This window comes from Amblyomma mixtum, chromosome 3 (assembly GCF_055824585.1).
Source record: "Amblyomma mixtum isolate Tamu chromosome 3, ASM5582458v1, whole genome shotgun sequence".
NCBI classification, from domain to species: Eukaryota; Metazoa; Arthropoda; class Arachnida; order Ixodida; family Ixodidae; genus Amblyomma; species Amblyomma mixtum.
The window spans coordinates 296692143-296705737 of record NC_143014.1 but is presented as its reverse complement, the minus strand read 5'-3'; the positions used below and the strand labels follow the sequence as shown (position 1 = coordinate 296705737).

Genomic DNA, 13595 nt, shown 5'->3' with positions numbered 1-13595 from the left:
CATTTCCTAACCTAAGCGCAGTCGTTAATCTGCAGATTTCGCCCACGACGCCACCAAATTCAGCAAATCTGCGATTATTTTTTGTGCCGTTTTACTATGTAAGCGGCAGCCGCTGTAAAGCAAGATAGCGAAGTGATGTGAAAAATGACGGGGGCTGCTTTGCTGAAGTTTCATACGCGCTGTTATTTGATGTCACCTTGTTTATTGCTTCCCGGCAAGCCTTACCTATGAAAACAGACTAAGTGAGTGGAGCGAAAAAAAATCAATAAAACAAAAGTGCTACCAATGTTCAGAAAAACGTGCGCCAAACGTTGGCCTGATGATGGCTGCTCAGCAGTATCCCCGCCTGATATGACGCCTCTTTTAGACACCGTCACGCGACGAAGGTGAGAAAGTCCGACACGAAAAACTGCGCCCATACGCAAACCAAAGAAGTAGCCTCTCTTCCTTTAATACGCACACGTACAGTAATGGTATCAGGGAGTTTTAGTTTCACGTACTTAAACAGTTCACCTACGCAAGCGTGAGAAGTCTACGTAGACTACGCGCATGCCGTTTGAAACGCTAGTTACACGTACGCGACGCACTCTGTGCGTTGTTCCTAGCGCCATCTACTAACAGGTACAGACATTGCCGTAGCCGTTCTAATACAACACGACTCAAAACCAAGCCGGTCGAACTGCGTCAGAAAATTTCCTTCCTCTATGGCGTAAGAGCAATGATATGGCGCCGACAAACGCTACTTCGTCAGGCTTAACAGCTGAAGAATCGCCATTCTATCTAAAAAACAAAAGCTATTTGTCGCTTGAAACTTTATGAGAGGGAAAGAATGGGCAATTTGAAGGTGAATACAATAGTTAAGAACTTAAGAACACGATATCGTGTCGAGGGATTGGCGACAAAACTGTTGTCGCTGTGAAGCGGGCGGGCAGGATGCCGTCATGTTGTAAACGCCACATACGCATGTGTGGAAAATTGAAAATTAATTTAAAGTAATCGCAATTACTTTGAGAAAGTTACTGTTATGAATGTCATAAATAAAAAAAAAACACAGCGCAACGGACGGACAAGCTAGTAAACGGGAAAAGCTTTGACTATTAACTGCCTGATTTATTGGAGTGACACAATGTATATGCAGAAGATCCCAACCACTAAGTGCGCATGTTCGCAGATAGAAAAGAACATTCACGTAATCAAGTTTCGTCAAGAAATGATAACCGATGGGGTGCTTACGCAAGTGTCAGAATTGTTGTGAATGAGGAAGGCTTCTTTTAATTCTCTTGTTGGTTGTTCTCAATGCTGGTACACCACCGATGCTTCATTAAACAGGAGCGTGCAAGCAGTGTGCAAAGGGGGCATGTGTCTGCATTATTTGGGGTGATGTCCCAGGTTCGAGGACGGGGCTTTTTCTAAGGAGTTCTCATATTCATGTAGTCATATGCTAACTTTCTGTTAGTCCGATATAGTTCTTGCCACATGTTAAAGGTGCACCACACCTTTTGTGCATGGAAGAAACGAACGCCACGTTTCACCTCGCATCCCCGCGTGGCCAGCGCGTCGATCCTTGTGATTTATTTTCCTGTCCACCGAAGCAGAAATGCTGCTTAGCTTGATAGGCGCAGAAAACAGAACATCCGCCCCATACCTATGTCGGACTTGCCTTAGGCGGTTCGACATTCTTTGTAAATATGGTATAACAGCCACATTTTCCTTTCGGGGGGGTACCTTGAGCTTGGCGCATGATGGCCTTAGTTGCTTATGTGCCATAAAACCCAACATAATACAATAGACAGAGCGTTTCCCGGTCTACTCGCTTGTCCTTCGTCCGTTGCACTGCGTCGTTAAAGTATGTTGTACCAATTAGCTCCATTCTCAGTTTTATTGCAATGTGATTAGTCTTTGTGTGCAGTAATTGGTAAAGTGAACACCCTTCCAGAATTTTCTAACAAGCAATTAGTTATGCAACCTAATTACTTTTCGAAAGCAATTGTGACATGCATGCAGCATAGCTTGTTTTCCATAATCAGCGTTCTCAGACAATCGAAACAGAGAGTAACTGCTGTATTCATGCCTCTGAAGCCAAAGACTGGCAGCACTGTTGGGGTACCCCATAATATGGAGTAGTATAGGCAGCCCCCTTAGGCTCTATGTTTTTGGCATGTACTGTTCATAGCAGCTGCTATGAAAACATTGCCAAGAATATTTGCTCTATTACAAGAGTAAATTTGTTGGTTAGCTTGTTGTGGCTCACTTGCTACGAACGAGTGCATTTACACCTTGTGATCTACTTCCATACGAAGTTTCTGAAGCGTGAACGACTCCCACAGATGTGAAACCTTCGCTAACTCAACCACAATATCCCTCAGCACTAAAAGTTGTCTGGTACGAAATAGGACGTTTGAAGCACGTAAGGACCATCAGGACACTCAGCAACGACACCTTAATCCTATGGCGTCAACTGCGTAACTTCGACTGAAAATGTTTGCAAGTAAGAGGCTGCCTCCTACGTCTTTCCCGTGGAAAACGCGTTTTGGCAGTGCCATCGGTAATTCTGGGTGCAGATGTAGCTCATAAGTCAAACAGGAAAATCGCGAGTGAAGAATACCGAAGCCGGACCAGTCTGCTGACCCCTGGAAACCGAACTCAGCACACCTCAGTCTGTCACATGCGATGCTCTATTATGAAATGAAAAAACTAGCAGAGATTTAGCGCTCGTTAAACCTAGCGATACTAGCGAAAACTCTGTTAAGCATGGTTACGCATGGTTTGGAGCCGGAGTCGGTCCGGCGCACGCCTCATCCATGGCGAGACTGAGCGGCCGAGCGCCAGCGAAGCAGCTGTATACCCACGGCTGGTCGAGTGGTACAGCAGCGGCGAGGATCCAAGCGAGCGCACCCGCGGCCCGTGGCGCCTTTCCACAGCAGGTCACGTGGTATGACGTCACTTTCCACATCTCTGCTTCACCGGCTCAAAGTCAAACGCGCACCAAACTTCACCTTGGGAGTGGCAGTGCGAAGAATAGAGCTTTCGCTCTAACACGGCGGCGGTTGCGCTGCCGTCTAGTTTAAAAGGCATTTGTGATACGTGTAGCCTGCTCTTTCTGTACTCTTCCCTCTCTGGGCTTCACTTCTGTCTTTTGCTCTTTCGTTTCTCTTTTCATCCTATCTTCATCTTCTTTTCCTTTTTATTGCGAAAGCAATACTGCTTGCACTTTTCTGCCATCGATGGTCGTGGCGCCTCCTTACACAGCGGCGCGTCACGTGACCTTGTGACGTCACGACAGACCGAGAGCCGGGGTCCCAGCTCGCGCCATCGATGACGGAGGTACAGCATTACACGCCGGCTGCGCCGCTGCCGACAGAGGGCGCTCGCTAGAGCGGGATAAAACGGGGAAGGGGGGGGGGGGGGGGGGAGGCTCAGTGCACTATGTCGGATGATGTGTACAAGGCGAGACTGGAACGATCTGCTACGGCCAAGCGACGGCGCCGCGCCGAAGAAACAGACGAAGAACGGGAAGAACGGCTAGCTAAACAACGTGCGTATGCAGCAGCCTGGCGAGCACGCCGGTCAACATCGCTTGATGCGGGTGCATCAACAAGTGCAGGGCCAAGTTTAATGAGTGGTGTTTATCTTTCCTCGTATCTTTCAACTCTCTTCTATCTGCACGTGGCAGCGGTGGTGGCTCGTCTGGAGCCAGTAGGCAGGCACGTGCACTTTCCTTTTCATCCTTCTCTCAGTCGCAACCAACCAACCGTCGGCGCAGAGCGGCGGTAGACACGGCGGATGCGGGCTGAAGAAACGGATGAAGTTGCTTTCGCAATTTCCGGGCTTAACCAAGCTGAGCCTCTGGCCATTTTTTTTAGCGGTGTTTATTGCATCCGTCCATAAAGGAGAAATGGTTACAAAAATGAAACAACAGGGATGGATATGTAAATGAAATGAGGTTGCTGATCGAATTACTTCTTTCAGTGACCACATGGCGCCGTCTCTGCGTCCAAGTATCATAGGATGCAGAACTGTCCGGCGAAAGACCCACTACGGCCAGTTGTCAGATTTCGGTCGGTTTTAAAGCTGAGAAGACCCACAGTAGATGAGTGCCGGCTTCCACTTCCTGGGAATGTCATATTGGACACCTGGGCCGGCAAAACATTCCTCGAAAGTAAAGCCAGCTATGATCTTCTGTCTCCTTTATTTCTACTTATTTCTTCCTTCCTTCTTTCTGTTCTCCTCATTTCTCACTTTTCTCCGTCTCTTCATTTTCTTCTTCGCTAGCTTGGTTTGGCTCTTGGTTTGGATTTAGTGTTTCTAGAACTATAACTGCTAGAACGGGCTTCAGTTACATGACCACTCGGGGTTATTTTACGGTTCTCGGCACAAAAATTCAACTCTTGAATTCAACTTTTTTGTGTATTTCAATGCAGTATATCATGTCATAGTTGTCTGGCGCGGTTGTCATGCAGCTTGAGTCTCTTCTCATGGAGAATGAAAAGTTGACACCGCGACTCCGCACGGCTGTAGCATTGGAACACGAATCACACGAATTTCACAGACTGATTTTCGTTTGTTGCATGGAACGCGCGCAAGTGAGAGAATAAGCGCAATATTTCTTGAGAACTGGCACCGTTTCATTCGACCACGGCACTGACCTACAGCTAGTTAAGAATACATTTCGATTGGTAAATATTTTTCCTTTAATGCTCCGTCATTTGGCTCCCGCATTGGCTGACGCTTTCAAGTCTATATATGTTTAAAAGCTAAACTTTTGGCATTTGCGGTTCACCTATAGGTGCGGGCTGTACAGTATCTTCTTTCGCAGTATAGCTTGAAAAGCCCAACGCGATCCTACGCACCCGGCACGGACAATCTAGTGAAAGAATTTTCTAGAGGCCAAAATGAAGCCCTGCGTACTCTACTCCGGGTGGGGACAGTAAGTATACCGGCAATCGAGGTACATTTCCTCTTTTGTTACCGCATTCGGGACCAGTGTGCACACCAGAAAAAAAAACTGTAGAGCACTGCATTCTACTCCATCGGAAACATGCGAAAGCATTTGCGTTTCAACACCACCAACTCCAGCAGCGGGTTAATGATATCCTAGTTGAAATCAAGAGGAAGGAATGGGCTTGGGCAGGGCATGTAATGCGAAGGCAAGATAACCGCTGGTCCTTAAGGGTAACGGATTAGATTCCAAGAGAAGGCAAGCGTAGCAGGGGGTGGTAGAGAGTTAGTTGGGCGGATGAGATTAAAGGGACCCTGAAAAGCTCTTTGCCAAGGTTAGCAAAAGCCCACGAGAGATCGGTATTCCATAACTTGTCGCCGCACCGCAAAAATTGTTAAGCGAACTCCATCAACACCGAAGGTATCGCCGATTAAAAATGATGCTCCTCCTCTCCCCCACATACCACCCTCAACTCATACACGCGGGGCTCGCTCCGAAAAAAAAAAGAAAAGACAGGCCGATGCTCCGCCCATGCATACGTCAAGCAAAGGCGCTCTGCTTGTTTACTTCCGGTGGTCGTAGACACATGTGCGAAAGTGAGTGCGATTCACTGCGGTGCGCTGTTGCGAACGGCGTCGCAACGTCCGATCGCAGCTCGTCGCCTGCGTGCAACTTGCTAGATGTCAACGACGAGCCGCGCGCGGCAGACGCAACGACGGGAAGCGGGAGCCAAAGCGAACACGGAGAGCGGCAGCGTCGTGATGACGTACAGCGCGCTCCTCAGGGCGCTCGGGGCCGAGCCACGCCGGGCCGGCCGCCGGCGAGTGAAAAACGCGCTAGTATTGTTTGTTCACGTTTATAGCAAGCCCTGGGATAGATGCATGTCAAAAATGCATCACTTCTGACGGTCGTTGGCCAATACCGAGCTGATCGTAAAAGTGATGAATGCGATACTAGCAAATTTCATCCCATAGCCGCTTTGGCGCTGCTGCGGCGCTTCGCCTGCCGCCTGCTAGCTCCGTTGCTGAAGGCGTCGTGGAAATCGAATATATATTCCATTATGGGACGAGTTCGCAGTAAAGCGATGTGAAGAGTAGGCCTTTTGATATAGCGCAAGCGACTTCCGAAGCGCCGTCAGCGATGCGAAACCATTAGGCCTAGCGACGACTAGGGCAGCCTGGGACCAGCGCGCAGTTCGTCGCCCGGCGTTGCCGCAGTCGGTGTCGTTGCCGAAAGATCCACTTTTGAACAGACATGTTGTCGTTGCTCGAATCTAGGAAGCATCATCTCTGGTAGAATGGCTGTTTTGTATTTCCTTGTGCGAACGTCAATTAAGTACGCCGAGCATGCCGGCCGGCCGACCGGCCTGGATCAGGTCTGCCGGCGTCATAAAAAATGAGCTAAAGAGTGTTCTTGACGTAAATAATAAACCCTAGGCCAAGAAATGTGAAAAATGTGTCATTTTTGACGATCGCTGACCAATACTGAGCTGCTGGTAAAGGTAACAACTGTGATACGAGCAAATTTCTGGCCACAACCGCCTTGCAGCTTCCGCTGACCTGACGTTGGGGTCCGGCTCGCCTGGCGCCCGCTCGCTTCGCGGCTGAAGGCGTCGCGGAAAGTGACCATACTATTACTTTATTGTGAGATGATGCTGTTGACTGTAAAGCGATGTGTAGAGTAAGCCTTTTATTATAGCTCAGGCGACTTCCGAAGCGCCGGCCGCTGCCTCTTCGACGCGAAACGAGCTATAGGCCTAGCGACGACCACGACAGCCAGGCAGCAGCAGAGCTCGTCGCTCAGAGAGCCCGCGAGCGGTGCCGTTGCCGAAAGCTCCCAACATAAGCAGGCATGCTTTGTCGCTGCTCGAGTATAGCTGGCAGTCTTTCTGATGACGATCGGTGCGGCGCGCCGTCCAAGTTTTCGCACATCTGTCTCCTGAGTGCTGCTCGAACAGCATGGGTCCGGAGCTCGAAGCGCGGCGGCGTGCAGCCACCGCTGAGATGGGCTTCGAGCCTTTCAGTACACGCCATACCGAGACCCACAGGGCGACGACAGCAGCGATAGCGCAGCTAGGAAACTCGCAAAGGCGGGCGCCAAGATTTGACGAGAACACATGCTTTTGCGAGCAGACGGATTTCCTTCTTTACCGGAAGTACCACATTAATTTCAAGAAATGCGCTGGATTCTTACTTCTGTATACGTATGTTTTAAAAAATAATAAGCAATCAATAAAATAGTATTTCAAGGAGCATCAGTGCTCAGTTCCAAATGAATTATTGCAAAAATTGCGCGTGACGTCAGTGGGCAGAGCCAATGATAAGGGTCGCCCAGTCCATGGCCAAGGCTGCCCAGTTTACGTCATGTGGTAGGGGCGGGTAAAAACGCGCGGTGAGGTGTCGCCCTAATCGGCTGTGAGCGGCAAGTTTTAAAAATTGTTTGTAAATTATTGGTTCCACGCGCAGCTTTCTGAATCAGACTAGAATACTCGCAGAGACCACCTCTACAGAGTTGTTGCAATAAAATATGATTGAAGAAATCATTTCAGGGTCCCTTTAAGAAGCTTGCGGGGATACGGTGGCCGCAACTGGCAAAGGACAGGGTTAATTGGAGAGACATGGGAGAGGCCTTTGCCCTGCATTGGGTGTAGTCAGGCTGATGATGATGATGACCAGCAACTTCTTTTTGCAAGTCATCGTTGTCACGTGACACCACGTGAGTCTTGGCTGACGTCAGCAACTTTTTTTTTGCAAGTCATCGTTGTATAACATCAGTACACATCCACAACACACTTTACCGTCGTACACACCACGACGCGTTCACTTCATGCTCCTCTAACAGGCTTGAACCAGCGAAGTAAAATACCCCTCTTGCCACGTACAGAAACATTTTCCTTTAAGCTACGCGCACTGAGACATTATCGGTTAATACATCGCTAGATAAAAAGGTTTGGTTTGGTTTATAGGGTTTAACGTCCCAAAGCGACTAAGGCTATGAGAGACGCCGTAGTGGAGGGCTCCGGAAATTTTGACCACCTGGGGTTCTTTAACGTGCACTGACATCGCACAGTACACGGGCCTCTAGAATTTCTCCTCCAAAGAAATTCTAGCCGCCGCGGCCGGGATCGAACCCGCGTCTTTTGGGTCAGCAGCCGAGCACCATAACCGCTGAGCCACCGCGGCGGCGGCTAGATAAAAAGGGTATTTTCGTGTCTGCGGTTAATTGTCGCCTTTGTGATGCTCTGGAAACGATTGAACACTGTTTCATCAATTGTAAAGATGCAATACTCATGTGGGACTTTGTGCCACGGACATTGAAAAAACGACAAGCTGACGCTACATTCTGTACGATATCACATTGTACTGCCATTTGTTGATGAACTCTTAGGTGTGGTATTTTTAATTGGGTTACGCAGCCTCTGGAAAACACGCATGATGGACCGACATTGTGAATCGGTTGTTTCTGCTAAAGACCATTCCTGCCGAATGATTGTACTCCTAAAAGAATTGTATGCCTAGACCGAGTATGAACCGGGGTGGTACTCACTCTTAGTGCTGTGCTGTTCATTGCCTTTTTTTTCTAGTTCTTTGTTGCTTAGATGTGTCGTCTTATGATGTATTAGCTATGCACTTCGAATTGACTTTTTTTTCATGCTTCCTTGTTTATGAGTGTTGAGGTGCCACTGTCTTCTTAATGTTTGTAGGTAGCTCATGCATATAAAACATCGCATCATTGTAATAAATACCGTGCTAAACAAAAAAAATGGTATAGCTCAGTGGTAGAGCATTAGACTGCAGATCGAGAGGCCCCGGTTCAAATCAGGGCGGCCCTTCGCGCTCGCATAAATGCGACGTTTATTTTTATTTATTATTTCCGCAGCCGCTACATTGGCTAAGGGAATGACGCAGCATGTTGATTTTGTCAATGGCGTCAGCAAGTGTCATTTGAACAGGCTGAACTGGCCTGCATGCAGTCCGGAGGTATAGCTCAGTGGTAGAGCATTCGACTGCAGATCGTGAGGTCCCCCGGTTCAAACACGGGTGCCCCCTGGCGCTTGCGATAATGCGGCGTTTATTTTTGTTATTTTTATTTCCGCAGCCGCTACATTGGCCACGGGTATGACGCGGCATGCTGGTTTTGTCAATGGCGTCAGCAAGTGTCATTTGAACAGGCTGAACTGGCCAGCGTGCAGTCCGGGGGTATAGCTCAGTGGTAGAGCATTCGACTGCAGATCGAGAGGTCCCCGGTTCAAACCCGGGTGCCCCCTGGCGCTTGCGATTATGCGGCGTTTATTTTTTCATTTTTATTTCCGCAGCCGCTACATTGGCCACGGATATGACGCGGCATGCTGGTTTTGTCAATGACGTCAGCAAGTGTCATTTGAACAGGCTGAACTGGCCAGCATGCAGTCCGGGGGTATAGCTCAGTGGTAGAGCATTCGACTGCAGATCGAGAGGTCCCCGGTTCAAACACGGGTGCCCCCTGGCGCTTGCGATTATGCGGCGTTTATTATTTTATTTTTATTTCCGCAGCCGCTACATTGGCCACGGATATGACGCGGCATGCTGGTTTTGTCAATGGCGTCAGCAAGTGTCATTTGAACAGGCTGAACTGGCCAGCATGCAGTCCGGGGGTATAGCTCAGTGGTAGAGCATTCGACTGCAGATCGAGAGGTTCCCGGTTCAAACCCGGGTGCCCCCTGGCGCTTGCGATTATGCGGCGTTTATTTTTTTATTTTTATTTCCGCAGCCGCTACATTGGCCACGGATATGACGCGGCATGCTGGTTTTGTCAATGGCGTCAGCAAGTGTCATTTGAACACGCTGAACTGGCCTGCATGCAATCCGGGGGTATAGCTCAGTCATTCTACTTCCGGCCACGCCAGTGAACGGTCGCAGAATCATGAGCTCCGGTGGAGCGGCGACAGCGGCCCTTGCTGGCCGCGGAAACAGGTCCGACATTGAAGCAGATAAGGATTACGAGATTATTTTGCCTACTCTGCCAACAGGACGTGTTGTTCTCAACACGGTGTTTTTGCACGGCGACGTGCGAGCGCGGCCTTACAAGGTCGAAGACTTTCGTGACGAGCTCGCCCAAGCGGGTGCGCTCCCCGACGTTGTGGCGTTGGGGGCGTACCAAATCAACCATGTTTGGGCGGTGACACTCAACAGCGCTGAAGCAACGAAGCGATTGGCGGCTTTCAAGGAGCTTCCAGTTAAAGGACGCCGGTGTCTTATATTCGACCCCGAGGACCACATGCTGAAACTGCGGCTACACTGGATGCTGCACGGCGTCGCCGACGAAGATATCCGGACTGCGTTTGCGGCCTTCGGGAACGTGACGGAGGTAACCCGTGAGCGTTGGCGAGTGCAAGGAGTGAAAGAAAAGAGCTCCACCACAAGGATAGTTCTGCTCAAGCTGAAGCCTGGAATGAAGGCGGACGACCTCCCCCACCAGATAAGAGTCGCCGGCGAGCTTGCCCTTGTGGTCGTGCCTGGGCGGCCCATGCAGTGTTTGCGTTGTCAGGGAAGCGGTCATGTCCGACGTGACTGCAAGATACCTCGCTGCTCACGCTGCCGACGCTTCGGACATTCGGAAGATGGGTGTGTCCGCACATACGCTGCCGCAACGGTGCCAGCGCTTAGAGAGGAGACACCGGAAGACGTTATGGACGTCGTCGAGGCTGAGGAAGCAGCCAAGGGGACCGATGGTGTGGAAAGCTCTGCGGTGGCCCCCAGCGTGATAACTCCGATGACCACTGAAAAAGAGGCGGGCGAGGGCGTGGACAAGAAACAGGTACTGCCATCCGTTGTTTCGGAGGTGCCTGTGAGCGAGGAAGCGCCCCTTCAAGGGACAAGTGCTCCGGCGGCATCGGCGGATGAGAACACCAATGCGGAGAACGGCGGCCGGTCAACGAGCGCTGGCAGTGCGCCGAAGCGCCCGCACGCCGACGCCGGTGACGGAGCGGAAAAGCAGCTCCCTGGCAACGCCGAGGAACCACCAGCGAAAACTGTGCAGGGACGACGACCTTCCTTCAGACCGCAACCTAACGTCGCGACGGGCCGGAGGGCAGCCGAAAAGCCGCTCTCGCAGCACGTCCAGCCCCATAATTACGATGGCGTCGGGACTTCTGGAAGCGTCTAGCGACGTGCTAGGCGCGAAAGGTAAGCACCATGCTCCCTGCGTCCTTCTAAAGTACGAAAATGGCGATGCAACAGTCACTGAGCGTAGCAACGCTTAACGTCCGTGGGTTTGCATCGAAAAGAAAGCAAAGTCAAGTATACCGTATTTTAACGGACCAGGACGTGGACGTGTTGGCGGTTCAGGAAACCAAAATAGAAGGGGAAGAGGACACGGGGAGCATGGTGCAGCGTTTCACGTCGAGGTACGATGTGGCTGTTAGTCACGCGGTTGGCACATCGGCCGGGTGCCTTCTGTTCGTTAAGAAGTTGCCAGGACTGACAGTGCAAGAAGTGATTTCATGTATGAAAGGTCGCTTTACTGTTTGTGACTTCGTTTTTCATAACAGCGAATGGCGCGTTCTTTGTGTTTATGCACCGAATGCGGCTGATGAAAGGTTAAATTTTTTCGTGAGCATCCAGCGATATCTAAATAGTGGGCGGACAACTCGTCGTTATGGGCGATTTCAATTGTCTTAAGTGCTCGAGATAAGACAAGTAGCCGCGCCTTTAGAGACGCAAGCACGGATGTTTTGTCGCAGCGAGTTGGCGAATTTGCTCTAGATGATGTAGCGGAGTGTTTGGAGGGAGCGCGCAGCGTGAAATACACGCATTTCCAAGGTTCTAGTCATGCCCGGCTCGACCGTATTTATTTATCGTTGGATGCGATTCCGAAATGCCAAAATTATGTCGTTATGCCAGTGTCTTTTTCGGATCACTGTCTTGTGAAATGTACAATCGGCCCTAGAAACCGAAAGAAAAAATTTGTGTGGGGACTGTGGAAGCTAAACTCCAAACTCTTAGAAGATGAAGCTTTAGTTGAAATAATTGTAGGGAAGCTTAAAGAGATAGAACAACGGCCTTGCACCACCATTGGAGAGCGGTGGGAATGGTGCAAACAAGAAATTAAGATGAAAGCTATAGAAAGAGGCAGTTGTATTCGACATGTCGAAAAGCGAGAAGAAGCTTGTTTAAGGGCGACACTAAATAAGTTAATAGCGCACGAGTGCAAAGAGCCAGGGGTCTATAATGACGATATCAGAAAACTGAAAAAGAAAATTGAGTTACTAGATGAAGATCGATATCGAGGAGCGCTCGTTCGTGCCAGGGCCGAAAGATGCGCAGCAGGCGAGACGCCCACTAAACGGGCTCTCGGTCTCGAGAAAGCGCGTGGTCGTCGAAACGACATAGAAGAGATAGAGTGGAACGGCAACCTCGTGACAGATAAAGACGGCATTGCACGTGCGTTTTACGAATACTATCAGCAACTGTTTGCATTTCGCGACATGAACATGGACAGGTTTAAGCGCGTGTTTCTTTCTTCCTTGCCACGACTAGATGCTGACACAACAGAAAGGTTGGAGTTGCTGATTTCCAAACATGAAGTTGAGCGTGCCATTGATAATCTAAATCCAGGGAAGTCGCCGGGGCCTGATGGCTTGAGCGCGGCTTTTTATAAAGCATTTAAAAAAGTGTTGTCCCCATTGTTAGCTGCAGTATTTAACGAAGGCTACGATCTTAACTTGTTGCCGCCTTCTTTTGCGTCGTCAAATACTGTGCTAATCCCTAAAACAGAACAAACTGAGAAATTGAGATTGGTGACGTCATACAGGCCAATAGCCCTAACAAATGTTGATTACAAGATACTAATGAAAGTACTAGCAGCCAGATTACAGACCGTTATTAAGGAGATTGTTGGGCCTCACCAGACTTGCGGGATCAAGGGAAGGACCATTGCTACGAACATACAAGGCGAGATGCGTACTGGAGTGTTGTGATGCAACATGCGGTAGCGTTGCGGTTCTGCAACTCGACCTTGAAAAAGCGTTTGATTGTGTTTCACATGATGCCTTGTTTGCAGTTCTAGATTACATTAATGTGGGTTCTGTTATCAGCGAGGGCGTAGCCTTGGCGTACCGAAACTGCACTACAAGATTAATTGTCAACAAGGAACTTGGTGCACCCGTGAACGTGCGACGTTCGGTGCGTCAGGGTTGCCCCCTCAGCCCGCTTCTGTTCTGCATTTATATTGAAACTTTGTGCTTGTCAATCCTTCAGAATGAATCTGTACAGGGCTTCCAAGTCCACATGACGGAGGTCAAACTTTTGGCGTATGCTGATGACGTAGCCGTCTTCTGTACGAACAGAGAGAGCGTTAGCATGGCAGTCGAAGCCGTGAAAGATTTCAGCACGACCACTGGAAGTCCGGTGAATTGGGGAAAGTGTCTAGGGTTTTGGCACGGAGAGTGGCCATCGACGCCTTACACGTTTGCCAACGTGACTTGGGCCACAACACCCGTTAAGTACTTGGGTGTGCCTCTAGAATGCTATGAAGATAGTGAGCCATTTTGGCGCGATCAAGCCCAAGAAATCCGTGAGAAGGCTGACAAATGGAGCGGTGTGCCGCTGTCTATCTTTGCACGCGCAACGGTGTGTAATCTGTTTTTTGTTGCCAAGTTGTGGTATGTAATGCAAAC

At 49.7% G+C, this 13595-nt stretch overlaps 1 protein-coding gene and 3 non-coding genes across 4 annotated transcripts in view; 3 read left to right on the top strand and 1 right to left on the bottom strand.

Annotated features, from left to right (window-relative positions):
• LOC149355296 (uncharacterized) overlaps positions 1-13595 on the bottom strand; it is a 285681-nt gene that overhangs the window by 161333 nt on the left and 110753 nt on the right. The gene's annotated exons all lie outside the window — the stretch shown is intronic.
• TRNAC-GCA (transfer RNA cysteine (anticodon GCA)) lies at positions 9135-9206 on the top strand. Its single transcript has one exon. It is a non-coding gene; the product is annotated as a tRNA-Cys (tRNA).
• On the top strand, positions 9352-9423 carry TRNAC-GCA (transfer RNA cysteine (anticodon GCA)). Its single transcript has one exon. It is a non-coding gene; the product is annotated as a tRNA-Cys (tRNA).
• On the top strand, positions 9569-9640 carry TRNAC-GCA (transfer RNA cysteine (anticodon GCA)). Its single transcript has one exon. It is a non-coding gene; the product is annotated as a tRNA-Cys (tRNA).